This window comes from Eubalaena glacialis, chromosome 2 (genome assembly GCF_028564815.1).
Source record: "Eubalaena glacialis isolate mEubGla1 chromosome 2, mEubGla1.1.hap2.+ XY, whole genome shotgun sequence".
NCBI lineage: Eukaryota > Metazoa > Chordata > Mammalia > Artiodactyla > Balaenidae > Eubalaena > Eubalaena glacialis.
In genome coordinates this window covers 36,261,450-36,278,445 of record NC_083717.1, presented here as the reverse complement: position 1 = coordinate 36,278,445, position 16,996 = coordinate 36,261,450, and the positions used below count along the sequence as shown (strand labels likewise).

General features: G+C 44.3%; 1 pseudogene; it reads right to left on the bottom strand.

The window, feature by feature from the left end:
• Positions 1-878: 878 nt before the first annotated feature.
• On the bottom strand, positions 879-2,014 carry LOC133084920 (actin-related protein 3-like; annotated as a pseudogene).
• Between the last annotated feature and the right edge of the window lie 14,982 nt (positions 2,015-16,996).

The window sequence follows — 16,996 nt, the reverse complement described above, 5'->3', positions numbered from 1 at the left end:
AAGAACTGTTGCAGAGGTTTGAAGAAAATAGATTTATTAACTTAAAAAGAACTTGAAACAAGTATTCAAAAGAAATTTGTGCCTTTATTAGAATGGTGTTAGGCTTCAAAAATGACAAATTTAGGTAATCAAATGATTAATTTTTTTAATAAGAAATGACACTACAGAACTGCAATACTGGTCCAACAGTCTTGTTTTTACTTTTCCTTTAAAGCAAGAAACAGAATGAGAGTTAAACAGAAAGGCCTAGCAGGTATCAGTTAATCCAAGATAATAGCTTCTTAGTCCCAAAAGCACTTGCAAGGAAAACCATTGGGGGGCACAGGGTATGGAGGCACTTCCTAATAACTGGAATCCCATGAGTGTGTGTGTCTATGCCATGTGTCATAGGCTACTTTTTGAATTTGTCCTTTACTTGGTCACTTTTTCCCTCAAATACTAGTTTTCCCGTGACTTTTTTCCCTCAAAGGATAAAAAGTATGAAATATAAGCAAGCTCTTGCATTTTACACTTAGAAGTGTTCAGTTCAAGCGTTATGTATATTTATCGGTACATTTATAGTGTACCGATAAATCCCATCAAATCTTGGCTAATTCAATAATATAGAACCTATCAGGGCACAGAAAGAACGAACACCTGCTTCTTTTTGTTACACATACGATTCAAATACTGAATCTGAAGAAAAACATTTAATCATTTTGGCTCTCCTTTACATTCCCATGTTGATAAACTTACTAAAATATTCCTGTCTAATTGAGTGTGGTCCTATTATTTCAAGTCAAGTTTAAAATCTCAAAACCAGCCATCCAGGCAAAAAAGGCAATCAGAAAGATGATTTCTTCCTCATCTCCCTAACCCCAATAACTACGAAGTCAATTTTACATGATTCCAAACACTGAATAGTGATGACAAATGCTAAGCCCAATTTCTTCATAATCCTTTCTGGTGTGGCATACGTGGTAGAATTCAGGTGTGGAAGCCAGCATGGATCCTCCAAACCAAATTGCCTGTGACTGCATTTTGGGTGTAATGACTTGTACATTGATAGGTTTTCGTGTCAATCTACCACCACTCAGTTCCTCACTTAATTTCAGCCTGGCATCTATAGTTCTTTTCAAATCTTTTTGCAAGTGATGTCCAATGTCCCTGAACATGGTTGAGCCTCCAGAGAGGACAATATTCTTGTAGAGAGGACGTCTGACATCAGTAGGACAGTTGTGAATTACTTTATCTACAACTTCTGAGATAGGTTGAGTAAAGCCTGGATTAGCAAACTCTAGATGAGAAAAAATTTCAGGTCCCAAGAATCTCTCAATAACGAACACTAATGGAAAATTCTTTCTTTGAGATAGCACTGATTCCAGTATACTGTTTAATCCACTTTGCTCCATCTGTGTCATACTTGTTAAATTCTTTCACTAAATCTGGGCAGGCATAACTATAGTTTAAAGTTTAAAGTTTCCTTTAAAGTTTCCAAGGATTGCTCTGAAGGATTCTTACTTCTCCGTCTCTCAGCAGTTGCTGAATAAAATATGTTCTTTTTCATCCTGTGTTTGGAATGTGCTTAACACAACTGCCAATCACATACCCTTCAGCCACAGGGGTGGCATGGGTGACACTGTTTCCACTGTCTATTATCGTACCAATCAACAGATTGTTCTCCTCCTTGTCTTGAGGTCCAGGATGCAGCTAAGGCAAGAATGGCCTGTGCAGAAATGTACGAGCCTAGAACATCATTTCAGCAGTATATTCCCTGTTTTCTGGAGTATTCAGTGGAGGTTCAGTCAAAAAAAATGGTCTTCAGGTTCTGCTCTTAAATATTTAAAGATCATTTGATCCATAAACTTTTTCATCAAGTCCCATTCTTCAACAATGCCATGGCGGATTGGCCACTTTTTTGCATATGAAGGTTTTTCTGTTGCTTCATCAGCAATGAGGAAATCTAGGTCATCAACACCTTTCATCACCCTCCTTTGAGCTTTCTCATCCTTTTTTTTGCTGACTCCTTAATAGCAATACCCTGTACCATAGTCCAGCACACAGGCCGGCAGCCGTCCACCATCTTCCTTGTCACCTGCTGCTGCCGCTGCAACTGTCTGTTTGGTGCTGACTGGGGCCAGGGTTGAGCAGCGGGAGATAGAAGCTATTTGACCATCCACAGCTGGCCACTGTCTGTCATGGGGTGAGGGATGGAGATGGGAAGCAGAAGCAGAGGCAGGCTTGGTCAGTGGCTACCACTTTTACAACCCAGGCAGGCAGGCTGTCCTGGAAGTCTTTAGAAGTGCTTGTTGAGTGACTGAATGACTGTGTATGCTTACATTCTTTTCTCATGAATTCAAGCTTACAACTTTTATAGAAATTGGAGGTTTCCAGACTTTTTTAAAAAAATTTATTTATTTATTTATTTATTTATGGCTATGTTGGGTCTTCGTTTCCGTGCGAGGGCTTTCTCTAGTTGCGGCAAGCGGGGGCCACTCTTCATCGCGGTGCGCGGGCCTCTCACTATAGCGGCCTCTCTTGTTGCGGAGTACAGGCTCCAGACGCGCAGGCTCAGTAATTGTGGCTCACGGGCCCAGTTGCTCCACGGCATGTGGGATCTTTCCAGACCAGGGCTCGAACCCGTGTCCCCTGCATTGGCAGGCAGATTCTCAACCACTGCGCCACCAGGGAAGCCCCGGTTTCCAGACTCTTAATAGCTGAATCATTGGGGTGTTGCACCAAAATTAAAATATTCTTTTATTGTATTAGTTTGATGTTTGCCTCTGGCATCTACTTTGTTTTGAGCTTTGACTTTCATAAATTAGGAGTCGGGACTTCTTCACTTCCAGGAAATGTTATCTTCATATCCAGGAAAAATGTTTTGTAGTCAATCAACTAATCATTCCATGAGTATAATCATAATGCTAATTAGCTGTATTTGGTAGAAGTGCTGGGTACTGTGCAAAGTATTTTTAGAGACAGCATCTCATTTCATCTTCTTGATACCTCTACCAAGAAGGTACTAACCTATAATGGAAAAGAATCTGAAAAAGAATACACACACACACACACACACACACACACATCTGAATCACTTTGCTGTACACCTGAAGCTAACACAGCATTGTAAATTAACTATACCTCAATTAAAAAAATGATTATTGGAAAAAAAGAAGGTGCTAGTCTTATTTCTCCTTTTACAAGGGAGGAAATTAGGCTTGGCAAGGTTAAGTAAAACTTGCTCAAGGTCATACAGCTGGCAGGTGGTCTTGTAAGGACTCAAGGACAGGCCTTGAGTGATTCCAAGACAAATGCAGTACAGTACTTGTCACCATTGCATGAGATAAATCCGGTGCTACCCTCCAGTCTCTTCCTCATGATTTTCAATCTTCAAATAAATCCAAGGTGTCTTTATCATTCATTTGAACCATATGTCACCTATTTAGCCTCTATTAAATAGAAGCTCTAAATCAGGAGTTGGCAAACTGGCCTGTGGGTCAAATATAGCCCATTACCTGTTTTTTTTTTTGTACAACCTGTGAGCTAAGAATGATTTTTACATTTTTTAATGGCTGAAAAAAATCAAAAGAATTCTATTTTGTGACACCCAATAATTACATATGATTAAAATTTCAGTGTCCGTAAATAAAGTTTTATTGGAACATGCACCCAAGCTCATTTTCGTGCATGCTGTCTATGGCGTAAAGCAGAATTGAATAGTTATGACAAGAGACAACATAGAGCACAAAGCCTGTAATATTGCTCTCTGGTCCTTTACAGAAAATGTTTGCCAACCTCTGCTCTGAGCTGTAAGTCTAGGGAATTTACGTATGCTGGTGTGCAACATTTTTGCAGCCCTGGACAGAACACTAAAAACGTTTTGTCTGCATCTGCAATTGGGTTATGTGTTTTTTGGAGGGTCTCCAATCACTTAACAATTCTGATTCATCCTGGTGACCTGGGAAGGGCCTCGCTCTGGAATACATTCTTACTTTGCAATTCAGGAGACTTGCGTACCCCAAAGTCACTTCTGGTAATGCCTCACTGTCTGTCACACACCAATGAACTCCTCTATCCAGAGTTTACAGTGCTGGTGAGGAATGGCCTTGATGTGTTTACTCCGATGGGGACATAGTGTTTTCTGTTTACAGGTTGTTAGGCATTTTGCCATGTGCCGCATTGTAATTCCTCACCAAGGAAACAGTGCTTACTCCCCTCGCTGGGTTCCCTCCACTCCCATCATCATTCCCTTCTTGTTTTAATTATTCTGACTTTATTTTGCCTTCTCCTTTGCTTCATTTTGAAAGAGTCCCAATTTGCTTTCTTGCCAGTTCTCTACTTGCTTTTCCCAGGGCTCAAAAATGATTCTTGAGGGTGATGTCATTTTCATGTTTATCTTTCCTCTCTAGCATGACTTTGATTAAATATGTATATTTTAATTGGTGAGCTGTGTTCTAAGGGAGTTGATCGTTGCAAGGTCCATGGCCAATTTCAGCCACAGTTAACCTGAGTCAATTTGTACAATAACAGTGGAATGTTTTGGCTTCTATTGCAGCAGGAGTGGATCATATATGTTGTGTAGGCTTTTCAGAAACTTCATGCAGAAATTATGTGAACCAGATGGTACCCTTTTGAGTTGCCAAACATGCATATTTTAAAGAAATGTGGTGTATCTATTCTCCTTGGTAGATTTAGATGGGGGTTCTTTGGGAATGGAAATTAGCTGAAATAGCCATAATTGAAAAATTCTTGGAAGCTTACCATCAAAATAAGGAGTGTAATATCAGAAGACCAGCGTAGATTGTTAAGGAACAAATATTATTGGATTTATTTAGTTTACTTCTCCAAGGACGAAAAGCCCTGTAGTCTCCATGATATGTCTTTTCTTTGATAAGGCTATTGATTTGTTCATTGAGATCTCTTGAGGGCATTTGGGGCAGTGAGAAAAGGTGGGTACGAGGCAGGGGAGATTGCATGGGACCAGAGAGGGAGGGCCAAGCCATTTAGCTGAAAGCTAATGGGATGGGGTGACGTCACTCTGAGAAGACAGGACCTGGGGCAACTTGCAGGTTAAGGAAGGGGCAGAGCCTTGGGAGGACCGCTGCTGGGTTTCCTCTGAGCAGGTAGGCGATCTCGATCAGTCGTAGTTACCTCTAAGCATTGACCAAGCAGGGTTTGCAGAGGAGGAAGCTGGTCTCTCCGCAGGTAAGATGAAGAGCATGATGGAATCCAGGAGCCCCACCCAGGTAGGAAGGAGAATGTAGCCAGCTTGGGTCTCTGCACTGGCACTTGCTGGGGAAATGCTTCTTTTTTTAAAAAAAAAACCTGAGTATTTTTCTTTTTTTTAAGTTTATTTATTTATTTATTTATTTATGGCTGCATTGGGTCTTCGTTGCTGTGTGCGGGCTTTCTTTAGTTGCGATGAGCGGGGCCTACTCTTTGTTGCAGTGCACGGGCTTCTCACTGCGGTGGCTTCTCTTGTTGAGGAGCACGGGCTCTAGGTGTGCAGGCTTCAGTAGTTGTGGCACGTGGGCTCAGTAGTTGTGGCTTGCGGGCTCTAGAACGCAGGCTCAGTAGTTGTGGCACACAGGCTTAGTTGCTCTGTGGCACGCAGGATCTTCCCGGACCAGGGCTCGAACCCATGTCCCCTGCATTGGCAGGCGGATGCTTAACCGCTGCGCCACCAGGGAAGTCCCTGGGGAAATGCTTCGTAGTGCCTCAGTCTTCTTACCTGTGAAATGGAGATGACTCTTCCTAGGGCTAATGTATTTATTTATTATTGTTTTTTAAACATCTTTATTGGAGTATAATTGCTTTACAATGTTGTGTTAGTTTCTGCTGTATAACAAAGTGAATCAGCTATAGGTATACATATCCCCATATCTCCTCCCTCTTGCGCCTCCCTCCCACTCTCCCTATCTCACCGCTCGAGGTGGTCACAAAGCATCGAGCTGATCTCTCTTTGCTATGCAGCAGCTTCCCACTAGCCATACATTTTACGTTTGGTAGTGTATATATGTCAGTGCTACTCTCTCACTTCGTCCCAGCTTACCCTTCCCCCCCCCGCCCCCGTGTCCTCAAGTCCATTCTCTACCTCTGTGTCTTTATTCCTGTCCTGCCCCTAGGTTCATCAGAACCATGGGCTAATGTATTTATGAAGCTTACATAGTATCTGGCTCAATTCTAACTTGGAGGGTTGTGGTGAGGATAAGAAGTTATGTATCTAAAGTGCTTTGCACATAATATGGTTCAATAAATGGTGATTTTATTATAATAATCATTTAGAAGGGAGTTGTGTTACCTGTTGGTGAAGAGTTTGTGTTCAGAGTCAGGGAGACCTGGTTGGAGTCCCAGCGCAGCAGTGTAGTAGTGTAATCTTAGGCAAGCCCCTTCCCTTCTGTAAGCCTCAGTTTCCTCTTCTGTACAATGGGGAGAAAAACAGCTCCAACATGGTAGACTCAGGGGATTAAATGAGCTAATGCATTTGAAGTACTTAGCACAGGGCTCGTCACATAATAAACATGCAATAAACACTAGCTGTTAAGTTTTTCCGCTGGCCTCTTGCCTGGGACAGAAAATCAAACTCTGCTCCTTAAAGCAGAATTTGGCCAAGCTTCACCCTCATAAGGTCCGTGTGTGAGAACCCACTATTGGGTCCCTGGGGAGCAGAAGGCCTGCTTGGGTGATGACTTAGGTCTCTCAGTTCCCCCTCAACCCCTCCACAATGCTGCATGTTTCCATACTGCATACATTAAGGTCCGCACTTAGTAATTTATGGTTTAAGGGCTGGGTGCATATTTTCAGGATCCTTCAAAGATGAGCACATTTGGGATCAACACTGAAGGAACCCCCCTTGCTGCTTCACTTACAGTGTAGGTAGTATATTCTGGTGGTTAGAATGTTTGGGGGTGGGGGGTAGTGCAGCTGGACTGTGTATATTGTTTCCTTGGTTTGAAGGTTACCATAAGCAGACTTTGAAACAGGAATTTGTGGGGAGGCGGCTTTTTGGTTGTTGTTGGTTTTGAGGTGATGCCGGGAAAACCAGTGGGGGAGTGGAGAAGAGAGACAGGGGAGAGAAGGAAGCCAGTGAAAGGTGTGCTACCAAATTAGTGACCTCTGAGGGCACCTGGGGCTCAGGCTTGCCGGGGAACTCTCAGAGACAGCGTGGAAGCCACCTCAGAGTTATGCCAACCAGAGGCAGGAGGCTGGGGCGTTTATCTACCACCTGCCCTGCGAGCATTGGCTGAGGGCTGCTTCTGGGAGCATTTGATAGCCACTAGCTACACATGGCTATTGAGCATTTGAAATGTGGTTAATGTGACTGTGATAGAATTCTAAAATGTTATTTAACTTTAATTCATTAAAATTAAAATTTAAATGGCCATATGTAGCTAGTGGGTATGGATTGGATAGCACAGCCACCACGAAGTTAGACACCAAGTGTGTTTTGTTTGCTGCTGTGTTCCCAGCCCCAGTTTCACCTAATAGGCACTTAATATTTGTGGAAATAATGAATGTAACTGGAGGAAATCTCTGGCAGGGTTTTCTTTAATTGCTTTGCCAATGGTTCCTTTCCTCTTTGTGTGTCTTCCCAAGTTTAGGTAAGGCACTCTACCCCCTTCATTAGTAACTACCACGAGTGCTATTTTCGGGGTATCTGTGGGACTTCCACCCTGTGGCCCTTTATTTATCCCATTATGTGTGCCGGTCCGACCAGTGAGTGAGGGATCCATCCGTCCTTGCTTCAGGCATTCTTGCCTGCTTTATGTTTTTCAGAAATTTCTCAAAGCTGCTGCCAGGTAGATTGGAGTTACCCCAATTTGCAAAGCGGATCTAGATGATTCCGAATTTTATAGTCCTTTGGTCGTTCCAGTTGTTCCAGCACCATTTGTTGAAGAGATTATCTTTGCTCCGTTGTACTGCCTTTGCTCCTTTGTCAAAGATCAGTTGACCATATTTATGGGAGTCTACTTGTGAGCTCTCTGTTCTGCTCCATTGATCTATTTGTGTATTCTTTCACCAATACCATGCTGTCTTATTTAACTGTAGCTTTATAGTAAGCCTTACAGTCTGATAACCTCAGTCCTCCAACTTTGTTCTTCAGTATCAATCTTGGCTATTCTGGGTCTTTTGCCTCTCCATATAAAACTTTAGAATCAGTTTGTCAATATCTACAAAATAACTTGCTGGGATTTTGATTGGGAGTTTTTTTTACCTTTATTATGAAAAAATTTAAACATATAGAAAAGTAAAGAGAAAAATACAGTTAATATCCTGACCCCATCACCTGCATCTCACAATTGTTAACATTTTGCCACCTTTGCTTCATCTTCCTTTTGTCCTTAAATACTTTAACAGACATCATAACATTTTGTTCCCAAATACTTCAGTGTGCACATCTGAAAAATAAAGGCATTTTTCTCCTTAACTGTACTACCATTATCACACCTAACAATGATTCTTTATATCATTCAATGCCCAGCTTATATGCAAGCTTCCCTAATTATTCCCAAATGTCTTTGGGAAAGAGAGAGCTCTGGACTCTTCTTCATCTTATAAGGATACCAATCCTTATCCATCCTCCTTACCTAAATGTAATTACCTCCCAAAGACCCCACCTCCAAATAACCATCACATTGGGAGTTGGTGCTTCAACATATGGATTTTGGGGCTGGGGAGACACAAACATTCAGGACACAACAATACTGTGTACAGATATTTGAGTACCTTTTCAGTTCTTTTGGGTATATACCTACGAGTGGAATTGCTTGGTCATTTTAAAATCTCTTATAATCTAGAAGAGTTCCCTTCACCTGATTTTTTTCTTTTTGTTCTTTTTTCTCTCATGACGTCAGTTTGTTGAAATGACCAGGCTAGCTGTCCCACCTTTGGGCTGTGTCTAATCGTGTCCTCATGCTGTTTTTCAGCACATTCCTCTCGGCCTCGAATTTCCTATAATTTGGCTATGATGTTTTAATTTTCTCTGTGGTCTCTTCTTTCTCAGTTCATTCTGTTGGATACATTTGCCTCTTCTGTTTTGTACGTGGCCTATTTTGGAGGAATGTGCCCTCATTTCCTATCGCAGACCCAAAGCAGTTTTTACTCTTCCCTGCAGTAAAGTTATGTGCAAGAAGGTCTTTGCTCTTATTCCTCGAGGAACTATTTTTGTTCTCCTATGCTTCAAATTCTGGTCATAGGCCTCAGACTGTTGTGTTTCTATTTACTTACCCATGAATAAGCCTAGTGTTGGCTCCTGGATGTGATACACTGTTCACTCACAGTGCCCTCCCTGTCCTCACCGACTGAGGCCAGCGGCTGAGCCGGTGTCTCCAATGGGACAGTTCTGGTCTGTCACACATCTCGGGCAGCTGTTTTTGGCTGGCATAGCTTCTTTTCCCCCCACCGTCCATTTTCTGACAAGTGATAAAATGGACATTGGCCCTGCAGGGCCTGAGGCCACCTCTGATCAAACTTTCATTGCATGAAAATGTATACCTGCCTGCAGGCACTCTTCCAAGGTCACCCAGGAATGCAGTTGGTCTGGTCATCTCTGCACCTTGCTGGGTTGCTCCCTAGAAGCTGTTGCTTCAGAATGGATGAGGCAAGAAAGTTATTGATGAGACACAGGGACTTGACTTCTTCAGAAATGGGCTCCCAACAGTGTCAGGCTGGTTATGTGCTTTGGATTGAATCCCTTAGAGTTTTGTGGAGGAGCAGCCAGTGGGGTTAGGGTATTGATGAGGTCACTGCTAGCCTATATGGTGTTCTTTGTGAATTAGAAAAAGGCACCTTTTCCTCAAGACCCTGACTTCCATGTGCGGGAACACTGTGGTGTTCTACATACTGAATTTGTTAGAGCAGGTCATGGGATTGCTACTTACTAGAAAACTGTATGGTAAGCACACAAATCTACAATGTCTGTGATGGAAAGGGTGTGTTCTCTGAACGATGTACTCAGTTTCACACTGCAGCCACTTCTGGTTTTGGGGCTGATGTTCACTTATCAGTGACTATATACCTGAATTCCTTCCCATCAGTGGAAGATCCTTCTGATTTTGGTATATGGTAAATGCACTCTTATCTTGTCCAGACCTATTGCTATTTTTAGTTTTCATGGGGACTTTAGTGAGCATCTAGGCACTGTTAGTTATCTGCCTCCCCTGACCCAGAAGACTGAAGTTGACTTTTTGACAAAGATCCTGGCCAGTTCTGAAGCTATAATGCAGTGCACCGGGGTTGAATGCGGTGCCCTGAGAGTCCAGCATGGCTTGTGCTAGTGGATGGGATGCCTTGTAAAGAGCTGGTACGTTTCATGGCTTACGGAATGCTTTGTTTCTTCTGATGGCATTCTCCAGGCAGGTGTTATATCTTGTATGACTCCCAGGAAATGAGGCTGGCTTCTGAGTGTGACTTTAGGAATCAGGCTTATTGGTCTACTTTCCCTAATTATGATGATAAATACCTACTTGAGAAGAAAATTCAAGCATCACAGTAAAGCTAAGGGAAAAAGGCTAAAACCACTTAATTTCCATTTTCCAGGGTCAACTACCATTACCTCCATTTCTCCATTCCTTTTTCCACTTTCATCCAGTTTGCTTTTCCAGGATGTTTACTGCTTCCTTTGATTGGGATGAAGACTCTCCCTAGTGCTAGTAGCTGTTCTATTACTCAGTCCTTAGCCAGTGTTTGATAGCCTAGGGGCAACTTTATGTATTTGCAAACTGCATTATTCTTCCATAACTACAAACACAAGCTTCCTTTCATATTGAATGGTCCGGTAACCCTGGGGCACAACAGTTTTAGATTTCAATCTGCCACCGCTTGGTGATCTTTGGAAAGTCACTTAACCCCTATGGGCCTCCACTTCTATTTAAAATGAAGAGGCTGAACCAGCATGCCCTTTCCAAGTGAAATCAAGCAGGGGAATTACACCTATTTGAGAGAGAACAGCCTGTGGCACAGGTTTGTACCTGTTGTCAGTGGAGTCTAGTGGGAATTATCTAGAGATAAAGGAGATGACTAGCTAGCTGGACAGATAAGAGGGAACTGAACCTATCTCCAGGGCCTGGGCATTTTTTGGCAGGCTGGGGGAACGGGGTCATCAGGAACAGAATTGTTTGGCCCACAGAGGTCAGCTAAGACATTGGGAAGAGACTGATGACCTTGTGTGAGAACTAACTTCAGAGAGAAGGACGAAGTTGGGACCCTCAAGACATCTCCACGCTTGGATATTTGGCCTCCCCTTCTCTGTGGGTCTAGGCTGCCTCCCTCCCGCTGTGCCCCATTAATGAATGCTTTGTGATGGTTTGTTGTTGTTGTTTTCTGAGGACCTTGATTAGCAGAGGCTTTGCTGTCTACACACTGCACTGTTCCAGGTGACTCTTAGGTGCTGGTCACTGATGGATAAAGGCCAGAAGGATACTGGGAGTCATCAGAATGGCTCGGCCTCCACGTGGAGAGGAAGCCACTCAGATGGTCTCCTGGGGATAAGAGTTTGTTTTTTTTCTGGTAAATGCAGTGGGTAGAAAATGTCATTTATAGGTTTTGAAATATCCACCATAGGCATAGTGAAGAGGGAGAGGGTGCTCTGACACCTGGTTCTTTGTCTCTGGTTCCTGGCACACAGCTCCCCAAATCCTCGGCACCTCCTAAGTGATGAGTGTCTTTTATATGCTAATGAGATTACTGTTGAGTCGGGGCTCCTAGATAGATTTAGGATGGGGGCTGGTCACCAGAAAGAACAAGACATGAATAGAGGGTTGAAACTTTTAGCCCTACCCCCTGACTTCCAGGGAAGGGAGAGGGAGTTGGGATTGAGTTAACCACCAATGGACAAAGATTTAATCCATAATGCCTACCTGATGACACCTCAGTAAAGACTCTTAAAAGAAGAGGTTCAGAGAACTTTCCAGTTGGTGAACACATGGAGGTGGTGCGCCCGGAGAGGGCGTGGGAGCTCTTTGCTCCCCTCTTCACTTCCTTGCTCTGTGCATCTCTTGCATTTGGCTGTTCCTAAGTTGTATCTTTATAATAGACCCTTAATGGTAAAGTGCTCTCCTGAGTTCTGTCGGCTTTTCTAGCAAATTTTCAAACCTAAGGAGGAGATTGTGGGAATCCTCAACTTTGTAGCCAAGTGGGACAGACGTGTGGGTAACCTGGAGACCCGATACTTGTGTCTGGCATCTGAAGTGAGGGCAGTCTTGTGGGATGGAGCCTTGAAACCTGTGGAGTCTGATGCCAACTCCAGGTAATTAGTGTCAAAATTGAATTGTAGGACACTCAGTTGGTATTGGAGAATTAGGGAATTGGTTGTTGGGTGGAAGAAAAAGCCACACATTTGTGTCAGAGTGTTTCGAGTAAAAACAGATCACTCTCCCTGGTGCCTTTTTAAGAAGATGTGTAGGCTGGAATATTGTGAGTCTGGGATGACATTGAAGGAACTGGCATCACAGAGGAGATAAAGAGAAACTCTTTCCCACCGGAGCCTGGCACCCTTCCTGAGCTCCAACGGTCAGTGTTTCTTGAATGAGTGAAGTGACAACATGGACTCTGGTCTGGAGAAGGTTTGATGGAGGCAAGTAGAAATGACCTTGGATAATTAAACTACAATGAGGTTCTTTAGCAAGCATCAATTACTGAAGATTTTCAACTTGTCAGTATTGTATGAAGCATTCCTTTGGGCTAGATCATTCTCTGAATTTAATTTTAGCATTTCTTCAAGCGCCTTAGCCTCTTTCTTTAGCTTGCATTCTATGTGCATTACAATGCAGTAAGGCAGACTTTTCTCATGAAATGGTGTAGGTAAGATTGAGAGGGCCTAAGCATCTCTCCGCTTTGGAATTTGTTGAAGCTTACAGTGTAAGCAGATTCACACATCCAGAATTCAAAGTCAGAGAGATACATGTGGTGCTTGCACTGTTTTGGTATGGAAGTTGGTTTCAAAAGGAGGTTGGTATTTGAAAGGCACTCTGAGGAGTGGGAGAATAAATGACATCTTCGGGTGTGTGCTCTAAGGCACAAGCAAACCCTCCTTGAAAATTTCCAGCGAGGCCTTTGGATGACACAGAGCTTGACTTGTCTACTTCATATTTGCTCAGCTTCCATAGCATTTGGAAGAAGTTGGCCTGCTTGGGAATATGCTGAATTAAGGAACATAGCCAACCAATGAAAGAGGAGGAAAATTTGTTTAAAGCTAGACAAACCTTTAGTTGTTAGAGACCCTTACTTCCTGATGTGATGCAATTGGAAGGTCATGGCGTCACCCATAGGTATTCTTGTTAAAAGATGGAATCGGGATCTGATCAGTCTCTAACTATTGAATTCACAGTAAATGTTGAAGATAGCGGAACATGTTAAATAACACCATGGGAATGTAATCCACCAAATCTACAATGCGGAAATTCTAAAGGACAGATGACACACTTCTTCAGTAAATAAAGGGCAAAGAACAAGACAGAGAAGGAAATGTAGATGAAAGAAACTTTTAGTGGACTGGAGCAGCTACAGTTGATACCCTGCTGGGAACTCTGGTGACCCTCTGCCCAAGGGCTTTCATTCTGTCTGTAGGATTACGCATGGCAAGCAGAGCAGAGTGCCAGAGAATTTATGGCCTGGAGAGTTAATGCCCCTGGAAGCAGCCCTCAGCCAGTGATGGATGGGGAAGGTGGATAAATACCCAAGCTTCCTCCCCATCTCCCAGGGCTGGGTTAACGTTCAGGGGTGCCCCACACTGTCTCCCAGAGTTGTCCAGAGGAACCGTGCTCCATTTGTCCCCAGTGGTGTGTACCCTTTGTTGGCTTTCTTCCCTTCCCTGGCTCATTTTCCTATTCTTCCACTAGTTTTCCTGCTATCACCTCCCAAATAAACAGTTTGCACTTAAATCGTTGCCTTGGAACCTGTTTCTGGGGGAAACCAAACTAAGACAGAGACAAATCAATCCAATGAACACGTGGGCCTTATTTGCTTCCCATCTCAAACAAACCATCTGTAAAGAGGCATAAGTTTATTGAGGAAATATGATCCCCAAGAGGATGTCAGATGGTATTAAGGAATTATTGTTAAGTATTTTTAGGTGTGAAAATTATTTCTGGTAATGTTGAAAAAAATGAAGAGCACTTACTTCTTAGAGATACATACATACTCAATTATTTGCAAATGAAATTATATGATGTCTGGGATTTGCTTTAAAATAATCAACAGTGGGGGGGGGGGTGGGGGGTGTACCAGGAGGGGGATACTAGTGAAATAAGATGGGCAAAATTTTCAACAATTGTTGAAGCTGGGTGATGGCTAACTGGCGGTTCATTATGGTGTTCTATCTACTTTTGTGATATGTTCAAAGTTTTCCAAAATAAAATGCTAAAAGAACACAAAAAGAAGCACTTGAACACCCTTATGGTCCCTTCTCCTCTGAGTCAAGATTAAATTATCCTCTTCCCAGCCTTGGCACTGTGACACGCCAGCTTTGTTTTGGATGGGTCAGCCGATAAGCGGATGAGTTCTTGGCCCGTCTCCACACTGGCAGCCTTCCTTTCCCCCACTGTGTCCACCCATTCCCATAGCCAGACTAGAGACTCTGGCATCACTCACTGCTTCGCCTTGAAATCTTAAATTCCATCCTATCAGCTTCTGCTCTGAAACCAACTATTCCTCTGATCCTGTTGCATCTACTCTCCAATTTGTAAGTGCCCTCCCTCTCCCAATGTAGTCATACCCACGTGGTCTTGACTGTTATATCCCAGAACTGCTGGAGTGGGCAGGTTGGGAGGGGTGGGCCTGGAGACTGGGGCTCAGGCCAGGTTGTGGGATTCTCTGTTAGTGCTGTGGTCAGTAACTGTGGTGGGCTGTGGTGACTTTGGCCTTGGCAGTACTCCAGGGGTGTAATAGTGGTGGTAGGGGGCAGGAGAGGGGGAAGTGCCGCCATGGTTCTAAGAAGAGGAATGGAAACTCCCATCAGGGGAGGTTCCAACAAGGAAAGAGTTTAGTCCTCGGGGAGAGAGGGTTGGAGAAAGCTAGGGTAGTTGTCAGGGCATCCACCAAATGGTCTGGACTTTTCCAGAGTGAAATCAGAGCATAATTGAGAAAGTGAGGCAGAAGCCCAACCTTGTATACTGAACACATGGGCCAGGTTTAGGGTGGGTCTACCGCCCGAGGCTGACCACAGATATTCCAGGCTGTGGGCCTCAAGTGGAACGGCAGCCTCCGCCTTGTGGGGCTGGTTTGTGATGCGCTTAGTCAGTGGAGCAGGTGGGGTGAGGGTGGCCATGGAGAACCTGCCGGCTGAAGGTCTTTCATATTTGTCTTATTTAAGGAGAGGTCTCAGCTCTGTACAAACGTAGGACCTGGTTTTATTTTTGCCGATAAGTGCACTCCACTGTGCGGGAGCAAATTCTACTTTCCTTCTGCGCATTATGACCCTCAGGATACCTTGATTAGAGCCAAAGCTTTCCTGCCAGTCTCAGTGTTTACAGCACTCTTCGTTTCTGAAACTGTGACCTAACCTGTTCCCTGCGGTGTGGCTGGAGGAGGCGGGATCCTGGCTGCTGGGGTGCAGGAGGGGCTGTGCTCAGGCTCTGAGGAATCTCTTCCCTCTCCTCCTTCTAGGGGTTTCTTCCCCTGGTGCTGGGTGCAAGAGGGACAGCTGCAGAGGCCGAGTTCTTCTGTGTCTCCAACCTGGAGGTGGTGTGTGTTGGGGGGAGGTCCTGGCCTTGCTCTGGTTCTGCTTGGGGTGAACAGCTTTGCCCTAGCCCCTCGATTGCGGAGGACCCCCTCCTCCAGAGTGAGCTGGGTCTTCTCCCTTTGGTGCCATCAGTGGTATAGAATCCTACCCTCTTCTCCTGGTGCTGTGTTCCTTACTTACCCCCGACGCTGCCTGGAAAGCCCCATGGCTCCTCTCCTACTGCTCCCTGCCTTGCAACTTCTTGTTGAGACAGGGGAACTAACTGGAGTCTTCTTTCCCACCCTCTGAGAGCCAAGGAGAGCAGTGTTCCTTCTTTGAAGGCATCTCCAAATGTTGCAAGTGGTCCCCATGGGAGACCCCATGACTTGGCTTTGGGAAAGGGAAAGCACCCTCATTGGTTTCCCATGAGAAGGGGAAGAAATAAGAAAAATAGCTATTACTTACATAGTGCAATTCTAAGCATGTTAAATAATTTAACTGATTTAATCCCTGTACCAACCATATGGAGTAGGTATTATTATCCCCCTTTTGTAGACGAGAAGTCTGAGGACCAGAGTGGATATATATTGCCCTAGGTCACATAGCTTACCAGTGGCAGATATGGGATTTGAACCCAACTCGTCTGGCTTAGGTGTTGCATGTCCCTCTCACCCTGAAGGACCCTTTTCCCCACAAGGCTGGCTACTACCATCCTCTCCCGCGTTCTCTCCTTCTATTGATTTGGGGAGTGTTCAGGTGGGAGGGAGAGCAGTTGGCGTGGGTAGGGGGCAGGACCAGTGTTGGCATCTCTAAGAAAGTGCAGGGCAGTGGAAGCTTGTTCACGGGTGGAAGCTTGTTGGTCACTTTGAACGTGGGATATTATGAGTTTTTGGTCTTCAGTTTGGACCTTAGCTGTGATTCCAGGTCAGTAGGAAAGTTCCACTCAGCTTGTTATTTCTGATGTAGCTCAGCAGTATTGGCAGGTCCTGCTCTTTTCCTGAAGCTCGTTCGGATATCTTATGGCTTCTCTTCCTTTCCTGCCTGCCCGGATCGCGTGCAGGGCACAGCCCCTTTCTCACAGACCCCTGCAAACCCGTCACTCCCTCGTCTTTCATATGTTTCTGGAGCAATCTGACATCTGTCTTCTCTCCTACCAGGGGCTGCCAGGAACTGCTGGAGAAGATCTTATGACTGTGCTGATGTTACAAATGTATGGCTTTGGCTTCAGGAGAAGTCACTAATCATTTATCATGTCCCCGAATGGCTTCCTCTTCCACTTTTTGTGGTGGCTCTTCCAGAATCACTGCGATCCTGAGACCTCACGGCATCAATCCTAGCCTCTCCCCCTCATCTTCAACC